This window comes from Capsicum annuum, chromosome 3, assembly GCF_002878395.1.
Source record: "Capsicum annuum cultivar UCD-10X-F1 chromosome 3, UCD10Xv1.1, whole genome shotgun sequence".
NCBI lineage: Eukaryota > Viridiplantae > Streptophyta > Magnoliopsida > Solanales > Solanaceae > Capsicum > Capsicum annuum.
Window position 1 is genome coordinate 146,358,375 of NC_061113.1, and position 17,041 is coordinate 146,375,415.

A 17,041-nucleotide genomic window follows, 5' to 3' on the forward strand; every position below is an offset into this window, starting at 1 on the left:
ATTTTTTATTAAATATTACTAATTTTTTAATACATAAATGTCATATAATAATTAATTAAATATGATATAATAAAATTACGGAGCAAGCATGCAGCTAAAAGCAGGCATGTCGATCGCCAGCTGCCTGCTTCCAGCCGCCCCACTCGCGCTTATATATAGTAGTAATAATAGATTTAATTAAATATTATTAACTTATCACAATTGAAGCTGCTAAAGTAGGCATGTCATCCACAAGCTGCGTGCTTCAGCAGCATCATTCTCACGTTTTGCGTTAAAGCTGCATGTAGCTGAATTCCATATGTTAGCGCACAAAGCATTTATTGAAACTTGCTTATCAAGCTCTACCTGAAATAATTACTTGGCATATTTGGTGATGATATTACATAGATGTATAAACATGAACATGAAGCACTTCCTAGACAGCAAAAAATCTCGTAACTCAGCGATATCGAGGTCTAAACACTCAATCGATACCATTTTCATTCAGAACACTAATTTCAGTTTCTGCTAGTTCGATTTCAATGCCTTACCATCCATTTGCTGCCTTTGCGGAAAGACTGATCACTTTCTTCGTATCATTTGTTATTATGTTTTGATTGGTTATTCAACTTTGTGTGTACAAGATTGAGTTGCAGATTTCATTTCCTTTTTACCGAGTGATGTTCAACTACTACCTGCACAATGTGTAGATAGAATTATCTAGTGGCACCATTTTGTCTCGAAAGAAAAGAATCTGAACTATGATAGAAAGGGTACAGAGCTTCACCAAAATGGTGTAAACAGACAGAAAGATTACGGTGACTAATAAAGAGGTACAAAACTTCATCAAAATGGTACAATCAGACGGGAAGAGTAAGGTCACTAATGAAACTCTAGAATACTTAACACCCAATTATGGTCACTCTATGGCAAGATTAAGTTTCAACAACGTATGATCGCTTCAGTAGTTTATAACTACAGAAGTATCAATCTTAACCTCCAACTTTTCAATCTGATCCAAGAAGAGAAGAAATTGCATACACTGATATACAACTTCCTAATGGATATTGCTATTTCAGCGTCTAATGAGCATTTAATTTGACTTCATTGGAAAAGCTCAAGGCTAAAAGCCACCGAAATAATAATGGTAAGCACAAGAAACATAAGTTCCTGAAGAAAAAGAACACAAATAAAACATGCAACAAAGAAGAGCTCCCAAAGCTTCATATTCTAATATAGAAAGAGTGAAAACAGGTCAAACATTTGCAATATAGGCGTTTCGTTACTATTCAATAAGTAGAGAAACACATAGGTATATGCAAAGTCACTAAGCAACAACAATACCTTAACAAATAGTGCTCCATCATCCATCGAATACAACCACTGAGAATTAAGCCCAGTAAACAAATACAATTTTACTGCCTAAATCACGTGAATATTTCATAACCTCTAGGGGTAAATGCACTACAAACAGACTAAGAACGTAAGTAAAAGAGAAAAAAGTAAGCATATTCTAACCAGGAGAAGACAAAGAAGAAAATGGCATGAGTAGTAGAACTACCACCCATCATTCCTCTTCCAAAACACAAGCACTTAGTAATACTGTTAACCAACGTTTGGCTAATCAGAAGAAGCCCAAATGCGCCCAATCCATAGTCTGTAGAAACATCCATTCCATATTCACAATACGTCCTTTCATTATACTCATCCGGTACAACTTTCGCCTTCACAAATACAAAACACAACATTGAAAATTCCATCCTTAACTACACATAAACAAAGAACTGCCCATAAAAGGGAATTAACAACATACAGAAATAACAATTACTACTATTATGCCTCAATGGCTGAATACATCGACAACTTCAATTTGACCAAACATGCTATGAATAAGACAATTAAGATAAAAAGTAAAAAATATGAATATAAGCACACAAAATATGTAAGAGCAGCCTATAGCTGATACTTTCATCTTAATGTCTGAATGCCCCATAGGACTTGCTCATCAAATTTGATCAGTGAATTCATATCCTTCAGTGTAATTAATAAAAGCGAGAACCATTATTCTTCAAGTTCGTTCCACAATACCATGTTGAATAAAGTCAAAAGATAATATAGTAGACGACGATAAATTATGTCATAAAAATGTGGAAATTTAAATACATCACATGATAAAAGAGATCATAAGAATTGAATAACACTTTTCTATTACAAATTGGATGTTGGCGAATCTGGTATGTATAGCAGTCAAGCAAATGCTAAAATGATTTGTGAACATACAAAATTAGAAAGATTCAAAAATAATTATATTCCACAAAAGGTGCCAATAGCACATTTAGAGGAATAAAAAGGAGATGATCGCATGAGATAATTATCATAACCGCATAGCTAGGTACAGGGTTTCAGAAAACTCTAATTTTAGAGCGTCCCTAATTTGTCTTCATTGAGTAGTGGTTGTTGATGTATTATTTTCCAGTTGCCCAACCTATAATATCCTTAAACAATTAGTATTAAGATGTAACACTTTCGAATATCACGGGAGGTTTTACCTGAAACATGTCGACAAAATCTGCCATGTATGACAATGATACACATCAATAGCTGCTTCCCAATAAAATGTTTGGATGAAGAAGCCGAAAACAGGTCCCAATTTGTTGTGGAACGTCCATTTAAGAGTGTATGCAGCTCCAGGGATATCATAATTGTATGATGCAACACTTGAGCATTCCTCCAAAAGACACGAACGAATCAATGTATCAATCGGAGAACCTCTAAGAGCATTTTCAAGATCTTTACATGTCCAGAGGATCAAACCCCGTCTAGTGAAGATCAGAAACTTCTCTAACATCTCCAAATTCTAAATTCAATTCTGTAACCAAAAATTTGTCGTCAAAAAAAAGAAAAGGAACTCTCCAGAATGTTAAAATGTATTAGACAAAGCAAAACAAAAATTCGAAAAGACTGAAATAACAGATTTGATTTGAATGAACTTTGTGATCTTTGTGCACGCACTAATCACTGTGTAATCGTGGAAAATGAACCTTAAATGATAAAACAATTGAATACAATAAGGAGTCATTCATGTTTGAAAGAATAAAATTTAAGGAACATATCCCCTATATACATGTAAATCAGATGGAAGCAAGGAAATTATGCGATTTATAGCAGTTTTATAATTTAGATTCAACTTTGATATCTCATTTTTCTGTAAAGAACTTTCAAACAATTACCATCACTTAAACATTCTCGTAACACTCATACAAACTCAATAAAAGAATGTTTGAAGAAAACAGACATTAAGCATGTAAAATGTTCTAAAACGGTGTACGAAGTTACAATTTTTATATGAGATGATTACAGAAGTAAAAACGGCGGAAAGTAAAGTAAAAGGGTGTTTTGACAAACAAAAATTTTAAACTGCTTCTACTGACTAAGAAAGATAATGCCAGTCTTGTGATTCGAACAAGCGAATGCTGATTCTAAATTTATTCAAAACTTCATCATCAACATTCTCATAATGAGTTTCTACTTTCTATCAATTAAGGCAATCTCAAAAGCAAATTAGATAATTATGGAATCACTTCTCCAAACTATTTGGCAGCTTCATCCTTAGGAAACAACTTCGTGAACAGTCAAGCGTTTTGAATACAATTGAATCAATTCTAAGATTTTTTTATATCAGATTCGTAGACTGTTTTGCCATGTTTTTGGGGGAAGTCACAAGAGTTTATTCAAAAAAAAAAATGAGGTGTTTGGCTAAAGTTTTAGGCATAATTGAATGTGAAAAGAAAGAAGAATCAAATATGAGAAGAGCTGACGAAGATGCAAAAGGAGTTGTTCTTTGCCAATATGATGAGCAAATAGTGTCAAACAGTGCTAGCAAAAACATCAAGAAAACATAAATATATATTAAGTTAAAGAAGAGCTTTAGAAATGATTTCATCATATACTATTATAAGTAGATTGATCATCATCGTTATCAATAAGGGTGTATAGACCAAACCGTCAAGTCAAATCGAACTGACGAACCAAATCAAACCGAAAAAAAAAAACGACTTACGGTTGGTTTGATTGGTTTGACGTTAGAAAAAAAAAAACCGACCATTCTTGGTTTGGTTTGGTGTTGACAAAAAAAAAGTCAAACCAAACCCGAATTAAACCACATAATATTTGTTCATTAATTGTTAATTAAATGATCCAAAACCCAATATAAATTTAAAACCTAAACTTTTCACTCTTCATCTCACTTTTAAGTTTCAAGAGAGTTTTTCGCACCTCATTTTTTCATAATTATAGTTTTTCATAACACATGAGTGAAAACATATTTGATCTAGTCTTCGATCACAATATAATTGTAAAAACTAAACATTATAAGAAAAACCAAAAAACCCGAAAAAACCGACTAAAACCTAAACCGAAAAAACAAATTTTATGTTGGTTTGATTTGGTTTATAGTTTTAATAAACCGACATGATTGATTTGTTTTTTTTTTTAATAAAAGCCGAACCAACCCGGCCTATGTACACCCTTAGTTATCAGCAGTAGGTGGTCGAATTAATATTTTTAATGCAATTTGAAATTTTCGCTCTTGATAAAGCTACGTATAATTGGACATGTGAAAAGACAGGCTCACGTAAATAAATTCCAACATAGTCTAATGTCTGTCCTTGAACTTTATTTATTGTCATAGCAAAACACAGTTGTATTGAAAATTTTGTTCTTTTAAAGGAAATGGGTAATTTTTCATCATCCGAAGATAACAACGATATTCTTGGAATAAATACATATGTATTCTTAAAATCACCACTGAAAATTTTAGCACTTACAATGCGACTCTTAAAATCACAACATATCAATCGTGTACTATCGTATAAACCTTCACAAGGATTTAAATTTCTCAATAAGATAATAGAGCAATTCTCTTTTAAGGTTAATTTGTAGGGAGGTAGACCAGGAGGGTTCAATGAATGTAAGAAATCCTCAAACTCGCTTTGATCATTTTGCTCAATAGTTCCATCAATTGCAACAAATGTTTTTGAATCATTAGGAAATTGAGTTATAAGTCTATCATTTAACTCATCAACAAAGTCATTTTTTGTTGTCAAGATAACACGGGAAGTTAGAAAAGTTGAATCTTCAAAAGACCTGTTAAAATTAGGATATATTATTTTGAAAATAAAATCTAATGATTCTTTTTCAGTGGTATATGGAACAATGTAATAGTTTGGGATAATTATTTTACCTTTCATGTTAGTGTTTTCTTGTCCATTTCCTATGCGCATCAAATATTAGCAAAAATAGGGATCGGTTTTAGCGCACATATTTTCTGATAATCGAAGTTTCTCAAGATAATTTCATATTTCTGAATCCAATATGCATTCTCAAATAAAGTTTCTTTTTTGTCACTTTGAACAACAGGGAGAGTTTGTCTAAAATCTCCACCAAACACGACAACTTTTTCACCTAATAACAGATTTGAATTCATTATATCTTTCAAAAGAGAATCAAATGCTTCAATCATATATTTTTCGCCATTGATACTTTATCCCACACAATCAATTTTGCGTTGCGAATCAAAGATGCTAATGAACTTTCTTTGCTGATATTACAAGAGAATTTTTCATCAATATTAATTAAAACTTAAAGCGAGAGTGAGCTGTTCGTCCTCCTGAAAAGATCAAAGCAGCAACACCAGAAATTGATATTACTAATCCTATAAATCCTTTAGATCTCATAGTTGCTAATAAGGCACAATACAAGAATGTTTTACCACTTTCACCGGGACCATCAATAAAAAAATCTCCTGATTTATTAGTGGATACTCTTTGAAGGATTATGTCATATGCTTTTTTTTTTGTTCTGAATTTAATTTTGGTGTAATAATAGTTCTTCATCACTCACAATAATGTTTCTTTCAAAATATAATTCTTTTTCTTTGTTTGTTAGTCTTGAAGATGTAATAATTTATGGAACAAGGTTGAACTCATTAATATCACGTCCCATAGAATGTAATATATCATTGATATGTTTTAAAATAGCAAAGTGGATATCTCTTTTTGTAAAATTTTGTAAGTGTTTAAAGTCTTTGGACATTGATTCTTTAAATTGTTCCCATTATTTATTTGGATTGTCAGGGTTACAATATACAAATATCGTAGCAAATAAACGTCGCAAACTATGAGGCATCTGATAACAGGCAACCTCCAACATATATTCAATCAAGTTATTATCACAATGTAACAAGCCTTTTTTTCCGTAGATTCTCTGAATGTCTTACAACGCACACCATTTACTGTAAGAAGGTCATCATATGATTTTAGTGCTTTTACATTCATTAGTAATAATCTAAAGATAATATCTTTCTCCTTACGTTGGATGAGACGTTATAACGCGACCAATAACTTTACCACGTATTTGTTTGGTCCATATTTTATAGCTAGATGGCCATACAAAGTGTTGTGGAAAATCTTTGTACAATAAATTAAGTTCTTTAGCATTTTTATTTGTTGCGTTCATCAAGAAAATTCTGTCAACATTGTTTTGTTAATCATAGGATTTTTTACTATACTATTAATATCATCGGTTTTATTGAAAGAGACAAATTGTTGACAATCAAGATGTAATTGTAGGTGATAAACACTAGGAGTCATTTCACTAATAACAAAAGCGAATAAACGCCACATAGCTTCTGGCGGTGAAACCCATCTAGCAGATTGATATTCTTTTATCTCACCTACTTTAATATTTGTATTATTCTCGTGCACATGAAATAAAATTTTATCATGTCCTTTACAGATGTATTTGTATATATATTTGATGACTTTAATATCAGAGCAAACTTCGACATTTATATGACAATTATATTTGCATAGTAGATAAGAATTGTAAGGAACAACCCATGAATTATTCAGATATTGTTTCCTGACTTTTACAGGTTTACCTGTATTTCGTCTTCTATAAATTGGGTATGAATTGTTCCCTTTTGTTGTTTTATTAGGAAAGTTTTTAGGGTATTTAAATTTGCACTTTCCTTTTTTTTCATACATGAATTTGGAGGATTCAAATGACCACAAGGGTCATGCATCATACGTTTAATAACAAGCGTATATAAGTACGGATTTACATTAGGATCGGGTAGCTCAGCACAAATAAATTTGTCATATGCTTCAAGTGTTAGTAATTTATAATTATCAACAAGTATAATAAGAAAATAAGCATGGGGAAAACATCATTTTTGAAATTCTATAGTGTACATAATAGCTGGAGCTTTTCCAAAAATATTTCATTTTAGTATATGAGTCTTCATTTCTTCTACTTTTGCTTTGAACACGCGACTAATTAAATCAGGCCTATTTTGAGCTTCATCTGTTGACAACAAATGTTCTTTTATTTCTGACCAAGAGGGATTACATGTCATATTAAGAAATATATCAGGTTTTCCAAAATGTTGAACTAATGCAATAGCATTCCTATAACGATGATGCATATCTCTCGGACCACCTATAAAAATTACAGGGAGATATCTTTTTTTTCCCATCTTAGAAGCTTCTCTTTCACCAAGTCTTAAGATATCGAGAAGTCCTTGTAGCATATCAATTCTAAATAAATCTTGATTAAAGGATGCAAAATCTAACCTTTGAGTTTCGACTTCTATGAATTAATCAACTGAGTATTGTTGAAATAATCTACCTGTATGCAAAAGTTCATTTTCATTATCGTCTCGTATCTGCAGTATGTAACAATAGTATTCACAACAAGAAATAATATTTTGCTTTTCTTACCCTTTTTGTAGAACATCAGCTTCCATATTAAGTAGTCTATCAACTAAACACATATTGGATAAACACTTGGAAGGAGTTCATTTTCATAGTAAGCTTTCTTTCTTTTTGGCAATTTATTTTTGGAGAGTATTAACTTTTTGAATACCACAATGCTATTCATTTTGACCATATCAAAATAAAATAAGATATTGCAAAGGATCATAACAACCATAATAATAATTAACTAATTGACTCTTGTTACTATCAGTATTAATGCGAATATGTGGTGCAAAATTGTTATTATTTGTTTCTTCGTCTAGCCATAACGCTGCTACTTTAGATACACTTGGAAGATTATATACACGCTGATCTAAACCAGCTCCAGAACTCAATGCGATATAAAAATTTGATAATTCAAGGATATGTAATAGAGATTTCAGGAAAATACAATAAGGATTTTTTCTTAAAATGTCCATTAACTTCTCAACAATTGTTTGTTTAAGTATAGTCGATGAAGCCATTCAATTCAATATCTCTATGTTATCATCATCGAAAAATATATTTGTAGATTTCTTGGTTGTTCATTTGATGAAATTAGGTCGTTTATAAAATGATACATTTGTCCTTGTACTTTGAATATATAAATACCATGATTTCTTTTGGTTAGTACTCTTATCACATTTCACTCCAAGTGAAGTGAATGCAAACATATTATTATAGAGTCTAACATAAGTACAAAAATGTTCAGATTCTTCAGTATTGCCTAAGTAAAGATTCAACAATTCATTTGGCATTTCATGTGATGTAAGCCTAACTGAACCAGTGCTACAACAAAATTCTGGTGGTTCATATTCAAATCTTTTTGCTCGACAGTATTTACAGTTTTGTACAACTTTCAAAATGCTTGGATTATTGGGTAGCTGTTTAAAATTCCAACAACCCACTATTTTTAATATACAACCTGGGTGTATCAAGTGCAGTAATTAATCACATGATTGCCATAGAATGATTGCAAATGCCAGCAAAATATCAAAGGAAGATAAACCTTTTTTGGTGACAGATAATATTGCTGGATCATGTCGTCTAGTGGAGGCATTTGAGGTTGAACCTAATGAGTAATCAGTTCAGTCAATATGATATGTATTGTTTCCAAAATAAGGTTGGAAGAACATTTCAGCGAGTATGAACTAGTTTCAAATATGGTGAAGTTGCCAACTACATTCCTTTCTTTATCACAGCCAGATGTCGCTGCTAGATTGTTTGCACAGAATAGATCACCTGATATAGAAGTAAAATCATATTTAAAATAGAAAATATACGTGCAAATCAAAGTAAGGGCAATATAATACTTATGTTACACCTTTGGGTGTGTCTAACCTTTTTTGGTAATAGAAGACATGTCTTGTATTGTCGGAGCTATTTGTCTAGGTAAGCGAACATCAAGCTGTTCAGTGAAGATGGTTGACGTTGAACCTAATAAATATTTATTTAGTTAATATGAGATATATCTTTTGTAAATAAAATTTGAAATAATATTTTAAAGGGAAGAAACGAACCAATTTCAAATGCAGAGAAGTGGTTAGTTATATTCTTTCCTTTGCCAGAGGATGTCACTGGGTTGTTACCATGACATATATCAGCTGTGGTAAGATGAAAAGTACACTTAACATTAACAGTGAATATGCAAGCAAAATCATAAACATCATAATATTTAAAGGTATCGAACCTTTTTCCACAACAAAAAAGGGGTTCTCGTATTGTTAAAACCGTCTCTCTATTTCTTTCAATACCTATCTAAGAATGTAATGCTTCGTTGGTGGATACAGTCAAGAGACATGGGCTAACTGATTTAAGATTTTTTGAGCGTCGCTGCAATAGAAGGAACTCTTTTCTTTCCTGTGACAATTGTCTATATCTCGCTCACATGAGTTTGATTTTAGAAGCTCATTCTGCTGAGCGGTACTTTCTTTTTTGAGAGGAGTAAACTGGTGCTGCAGATTTTTTATTTGTTGGCATCTACATTGTGAACAATATATATATTTTTATGAGCACATCTTTTAATATAAATATAAGGAGTCGTAGGACCATGCCATGACCATATAACATTTGCTCATTTGCTCAAGCAGTGAAGAAAATTACATATGGTGATCCTCATTGTAATATTATCCATAATTATAAAAATGAAGTAACACAAATGATTTAAAAAAGAAGTCGTAGTACGTCGACTATCATTCTATTTAGTTATAGTTACTATCCAGTTACTATCTGTTGTCTTGTTAATATCTGATATCTCTTGTACTTTCTTTACTTTTTTTACTTTTTTTTCTGCATTACTATGGACAATTTTTTCTTGAGTAGGTCTATCAAAAACAACCTCTCTACCTCTAAGGTCTACGTACATTGTGTCTTCCCCATACCTCAATTTTTCGGATTAAGGAGGAACATGAGAAATATGAAAATATGACTGTAAAATTTATCAGGGTGTGTGTTTCTTTAGAAGACTTGATTTTGCTTCAACATATTATTAGGTGAGATGGAATTATTCTCATGCAACCTTGTCTGTTCAAAGCATGAAACACTGAGGATACGCCTAAAGATAGTGCTCTGTACCTATCATGTTAGGTTTATTTGTATTATGGTTGTGAGTGTCCCATTGTAGATAAAAAAATAGGCTATATTAGTGCTATTGCTCAAGCGAAGGACTAAAGAATTTAGAATTTTTAATGTTAAATAATAACTCAAAAAATGGAAATGGGAAGTATCTCTCAAATTCAAGAAAGTTCCCAACTTTTGCTATAAACCCACTTACGTGTGATGCAAAAGAGTCTCTCAAATGTTAACATCATAGTACAGGGTACAAGCCACTAAAATAACTAAAAGGGCAACCCAATGCACTAAAACTCCCACTATGCACGGGTCCCCGGAAAGTCTGGACCACAAGGGGGGCAACCCAATGCACTAAAACTCCCGCTATGCACGGGTCCTCGGAAAATCTGGACCACAAGGGCCTATTGTACGCACCTTGCATTTCTGTAAGATGTTGTTTCCCCGCTTGAACCCGTGACCTCAAAAATGGAAATGGGTAGTCCATTAATTCCACAAACGTTCCAACTTTTGCTAGAACAAAAGTCAGCAAAAATAAACAAAAGGATAAAATTCATGAAATCCATTGCAGATAATTCAAACAAAGACACACAAATGCAAATTCAGCACAGATAAGCAAAAGGATAAAGCTTGAAAAATCCATAAGTTCCACTCAAATTCAAGAAAGTTCCAACTTATGCTACAAATCCACTTGCAGGTGATACATAAACTCCATAAATTCCAACTTTTGCTAGAACCCCACTTCTAGACAATTCGAAAAAAAGTCAGCAAAACATAAATTGAGCAAAAAAATAAAATAAATTATCAAGAATTACCTTGAGGGATGGAATTGGTTTGAGCATCAGAAAGTAAAGAAAAAGCTTTCTGTAAATTAGGAAGCAAATTAAGCATTTCGACAATCACCTTTCCTGCATTATTTTCGCACCTTGTTTCAGCTATTACTTCCACTAAACTCCAAATTTTTCATACAAATTAATATTTGACTAGATTTCGAATTTACAGTTCTTACAAACCGACAAGTGGCTTAATCTTCCCACCATAAAGTGTTCAAATCAAACAAATCTCAAAATCGAAGGAAAACGCTCAGACGAAGAAAAAACTGAAAGTAAAAATACTAAACATTACAAATCGTCAAACCAATCGAAAGAACATACAAGAAAAAAGTGAAGATTATTACAAGATTGAGGAAAAAAATTGAAAGGCAAAATTACAACAATAGTTTAGCCCTGTACAAAACAAATCACAAAGCAGACTAAAAGTAACAACTATGAACACACCTAAGGAGAAGAAGGATCTCAACAATCAAGAAGATCAGTAAATTGAAACGGCCTTTTTTCAGCAATCAAATTGAAAGAGAGAAGAATTTTATGTTCTGATTTGAGAGCATCTTCAGAAACTAACACATGTATAATCTTGTATATATGAGTAATTTAGTTTAGAAACTAATGCGGGTACAATGTTGTATATATGACTAATATAATGTACTGTGTAATGACAAAAGTAGCCCTTGGGAGGCAAGCTGGTAGGACAACGCTCAGCTGCTCCCAAACGGCTTGTATGTATGAGTAAAATAAAAGACATATTCCTCAAGCCTTTCTTCTATACTTCTTTTTCTATTTTATGATCGTTTTTATGTAATTCTTTCCTGTCTTCTCACCTTATTCCTTTTTAACTACGAATGGACTCATTAAGACTTGCTGTTTGTCTCATCTATAATTAGTAACTGATCGCAGTCAGTTTTGATAGTTCATAGTTAGGATTGTCTGCCAAATTGGAGTTGGATTTAGGACCTTATGGTAACACAAGCATTGGAAACTTATAAGCTTTTCATTTTTAATTTATTTTTCTTAGAAAGAAAGAATACACAACCTTTTAAGCTATATCTACATGGAATAATTACTTGGACAAGGATCTTCATTATTAAAAAGTATTTCATTGTTAAATGTCTTTGGAAGCAAAGGTGAATCCGAGATTTAAATCAAATGGGTTCAACCTTTATCATTTTTACAGCTGAGCCTAGTGTTCTTGTTGAGATAATACTGTATATTGCTCATTGGATTGGATTTGTCCATTCGTTTCATTATTTGCCTACTACAGTTGATACCAAATGTCCAACAATGGCACAAAATAGCCCACAATCACAACACAAAATAGTCCACTCATGAGATGAACAAACAACACAAAACGGAAACAAAGAGACAAGCACAAACACACGATTTGCAATATATTAAAAGGATAGATAGATAGACAAATGAAGGGATAAATCCTAAGAACCCTAAGATATATCTAATCTAAGGACCCTTAACACCTACACACGATAATCACCTAACTCCTACGTTGACACAAGAGGGATGTTACCTCCTCTAGCACCAATGTTTCAAGCCAACGATTGCAACACAAGTGATATCCACACTTGGATGCCCTAGTTACGGTTAGGATACTTGGATTTTCAAGACCTACAACTAAGGTGATACACTCTCAAAGAGAGAACTTTCAATGTTTCAAATATTCATCATTCATAAACTAAGGAAGAGAAATGAACTAAGTTACCTACTTATAGTTATTACAAATTAAAAGTAAAGTGACCTACACACCCTTAATGAATGGGCGCCTATAGAGTGTCATGGAGGGACTTAAAATGACCAAGACAACCTTATTGAAGAGGCGGTATTGGAGTGTTAAGACACTAGTCCATGGTCGTCTCTTCAATGCTCCAAACCATAGAGGTGGTTGGTATTTCAACAACACTTTTAGATCTCGGGCATCAAGATAAGCTCCCGTCCAAAATGGTCTCTCCATGCATGCTCTCTTCTCCTCAATTTGACCACCATCAAATTCTTCATGAGTTGGTCTCGATGATGTCATCGAAGGCTATGATGGTCATTTGGCTCATATCATCCTCCCCTTCTTAAAAAGGATTCAACCTCGACTCTACACCTTGCAAGAACAAAGAAAGGACAAACAAGCATAAAATCCTCATGGCATGAGGGTTAGGGTTAGTATAACAAACAACATCATCATGCCAAGGTGGTACACACTTGAGATATAACTACATATCCTTTGTTTTACTCACGAGAAACTTAGTAAAAATATTACAAAGGAGTTGGCGAAGGGAATCACCATCAAGGGGGGGTGCCTTAATTGAAAGTAAAGTCCACGCAACACATATAGCAATGTCACTCAAACAAGTGAACCGACCAACAGCTATCTATCCTTTACACCCCAAGAAGTTACCAGGGTTAAATGAAAGACGTAACCAAGGACTTAGGTCTTGGCCAGTCTCACTCTCCCCTAGGGTTCCATCTTCAAAGTTAAGCATACCCTCTTTATCACCGTTGGAAATGTCATAAGCAAAAAAAGGGTTGAGAAAGTTGTTCCACAAGTCATCTTCAAATATAGGATTCTTATGCATTCACTTACTACTAGTTTCAAAATCTCTACTAGGAGAGTGCCCAACATAAGAAATAATAGAGAAGAAGTCGATGGAATTTCTAAACACACACCACCTTCTCTTTCACTAGAGTAGTCCTCACATATATAACCATCACGGAAAGCTAAGGGACCATAATTAAAACCGTTTTCACAAGGACAATCACAACTCGAGTTTTCTAAACATTCAAGCAAATCAAGATCATCGTCACCCGATTGATCATTTTGCACACCATCACCAGTTGTTGGCAACTTACATATCAACGTTGACTCACCTTGGCTTTCACAAGGGTCAACTAGTGTATGAATACTCTTGTCACTTGGTAATGGAACCTTAGTCAAGTTATAAGTGCTAGCATTAGATGGACATAAATTATTCTCACGAGAAAAATTAATTTCGACATCTAAAGGATCAACTAGTGCTTGCATACTTACAACAAGAGTTTGGTCCTCATGCAACCTAACAATACAAAGAGTATTACAAAAGGAAGACTCAAGCACCTATACCCTAGGAAAACCTGCAACTACATCCATTTGGATAATGCTAGACATATCATAACATTTTAAGTTCGTAGAAGTATAGGGAATAGCATTTTTACCTTGTAACTCACATGAGCTACGACCTTTACCTCGACGTGTGTCCGAACAGTCCACTTCTTTCTTTGGGAAGTTTTCATCACAAGTGTATAGACAAGAGGAATTGAATTTTATGGAAAATTTTTTGGTATCAATTGGCGTATCTTTTCAATGTGTCGTTTGATATCTCCACAATTGGCATTGAAGCTATCACAATGGTCATTGAGCGATCAAAATTGGCATTGAAATATTGGAAACCATGGTATGTAAAAGAAAAGACAACAACAAACAAAGCAACAAACACCAACAATTAGTTCAACAATATCCTCACTACACTCTCACACACTTTGATCGTCTCACACTTGGTTTCATAAGTATTATAAGTCGGTTTGTAGTTTGTGATGAGTTGAGGGGTGAGTCTACTCTCGTTCGAAATAGATTTTGGTTTGAAACTCAACCAAATTTTGTCATACTTGATCCAAGAACTAACAATGATTTCAAAAGATAAAATGTACACAACAAACGTTAAACATAAATGAATGAACACAAAACTAACTTACAATCTAGCGGAGGAGTACTAGCTTGTCAATTAGTTATTAGAGTCAACAAACAAAACTAAGAATCAACAATAAGAAACTAAGAATCCAAAATTTTGAGCTAAAATTTTTAGTATTGTACGGAATTTGGTAATGTGGCAGTCTAGGATTGGTTGCGGTTTTTGAAAGGTTCTTATTTTTCTCAACTTTGAAATTTTGGTTTGAATTTCGGTTCTTGAAGTGGTATGGCCGCCCTAGGAGAAGAAAACAATAAGATTAGGGCTCTTTTCCTTTTTCAAAAAGGTTTGACTTGTCTTACACCTTTTAGGCAAGACATCTTTTTGGAGGGTTGGTAGACTTTTCCTCTTTTGTACACCTAGGAAAGTGGTCTTTCTCTCTTTTGGAAACTAGTCTTTTGGTATATCTTTTTGTCCCCCTTCCCTTTTGGTAGGTCTTTGGGATGTTTTTCAAGACTAACAAAGACTTCACTTCATTCCACTTGGTTTTTGAATCAAAACAACACTATTGAAGAGTCTTCTTGCAACTAGACATGAAAATTTATCTAGAACAACAAGAACCTTAAATGAAGTTTGAAAACCAAACCTCACGTGAACCTCCAAGAATCAAAGAACACCTTTTCAAGATTATAACTCACAACATAATATCAACAACACAAGCTTAAGCCAACACCTTCAAGATTTCGGATTCACAACAACAATACCAACAATGTTCAGGTTTTAAAACTGCAACAACAATACCAATAACAATCGTTCAAACTCACTTGGATCTAGACTCAAGGTGTTAGTGAATGTAATACCCCGTACTTTTCCTAGCTAATTTCATCTCAAGAATGTCTAGTATTAGCTTCTAAATCGAATGATGGTTATTCCATGAGAAATTTTAAAGATTTTCTCTCTTTGTCATGTGGGAAATTCAATAAACTTTTTATCGACATAAGATTTGCCCAAATATGATAATCGGATTAGAAGTTATGACTATTTTAATTCCCATCGTAAAACAGCGCCATATTAGTCAGTGGCGCGCTGCGCCACAAAAGGAAATAGCATTTGGAAAATTCCAGTAGGGGTTCGCGATTATGGCACGTCGCGCCGGGGCCCAAATTCAGAATTGTCCTTTTTCAGTGTCTTAGCGCGATTTTCACCGCATCGCGTCAAAGTTTCAGGTCGCAAAAGAAGGGGCAACGCAATAGCTCCGCATCACGCCATCCCTCAGTTTTCCAATTGTTAAATTCCAGTGACATGGCTCGATAGCGTCGTGTCTCCAGGGGTTCATTTCGGGAAATTTTTACTGAAATTAAATGACTCATCCAGGGTTAATAGGGTCAAATTCCCACCCCTATTTAAGCCCTTTAACACGTGATTCAGCCACTTTTCACCCAAAATATACTAGTGTCTCTCAAAATCCTCTCAAGAACAACCTAGGGCTTTTCATAGAAAATTCAGAATCAAGAATTTCCTTCGTCAGTCTTCACGAAATCATGAACTAAGGTATGTGTAGTGTTCATTCATGGACTCCTTCCATCCACGAAGCCCAAGACTCTCTTTTTTAAGTTTAAGTTTATGGATTTCTTTATGAATTTCATGTTGGGTTTGTTTTGTTTATATTGAGAATGATCAATTGAATTCAAATCTATGTTGGGTGATCAATTTTATGTGGAATTGATTTGTACAGATATATATTCATGTGAACCTATGAATAAACCCTAGATGATAAAATTAGAGATGAATCATGATGATTAATTATTGTATAATGTTGTCTACACGTACTATGCCTATCATGTGTTTGATTAAATGCCTAGATGAAGAAACAATGCCCAACTAGTATGATATCATGAAATCCCCATGTATGTACAAGCTATGCCTATCACATGTTTTGATGGAATGCTTCTGTAAATGTATTATGGATTATAATGTTAGTCATATGTTCAAGTAAGTTATGCTTGGTTAGTTTTCCTTCCATTGAGTCCTGGGGGTACTTGTACCCAAAATATTAGTTGTGTGCCTAGAGCCATGTCATGTTTCCACGATACTCTCAGTCAAGCTATGAATCCTTAAACTTCAGATAGTCTTATGACTCAGGCAATCTCCATGATCTCATGAACTTAGTCAGTTATCAGATATCAGTCATATTCCATTA

The 17,041-nt window shown here is 33.5% G+C and overlaps 1 long non-coding RNA gene across 1 annotated transcript; it reads right to left on the bottom strand.

Moving 5' to 3' along the window:
- Positions 1-9,140: 9,140 nt before the first annotated feature.
- LOC107865195 lies at positions 9,141-11,753 on the bottom strand. The gene is made up of 3 exons (XR_007053081.1): positions 11,621-11,753; positions 9,296-9,379; positions 9,141-9,212 (listed from the first exon to the last, which is right to left on the bottom strand). It is a non-coding gene; the product is annotated as an uncharacterized LOC107865195 (long non-coding RNA).
- Positions 11,754-17,041: the final 5,288 nt, after the last annotated feature.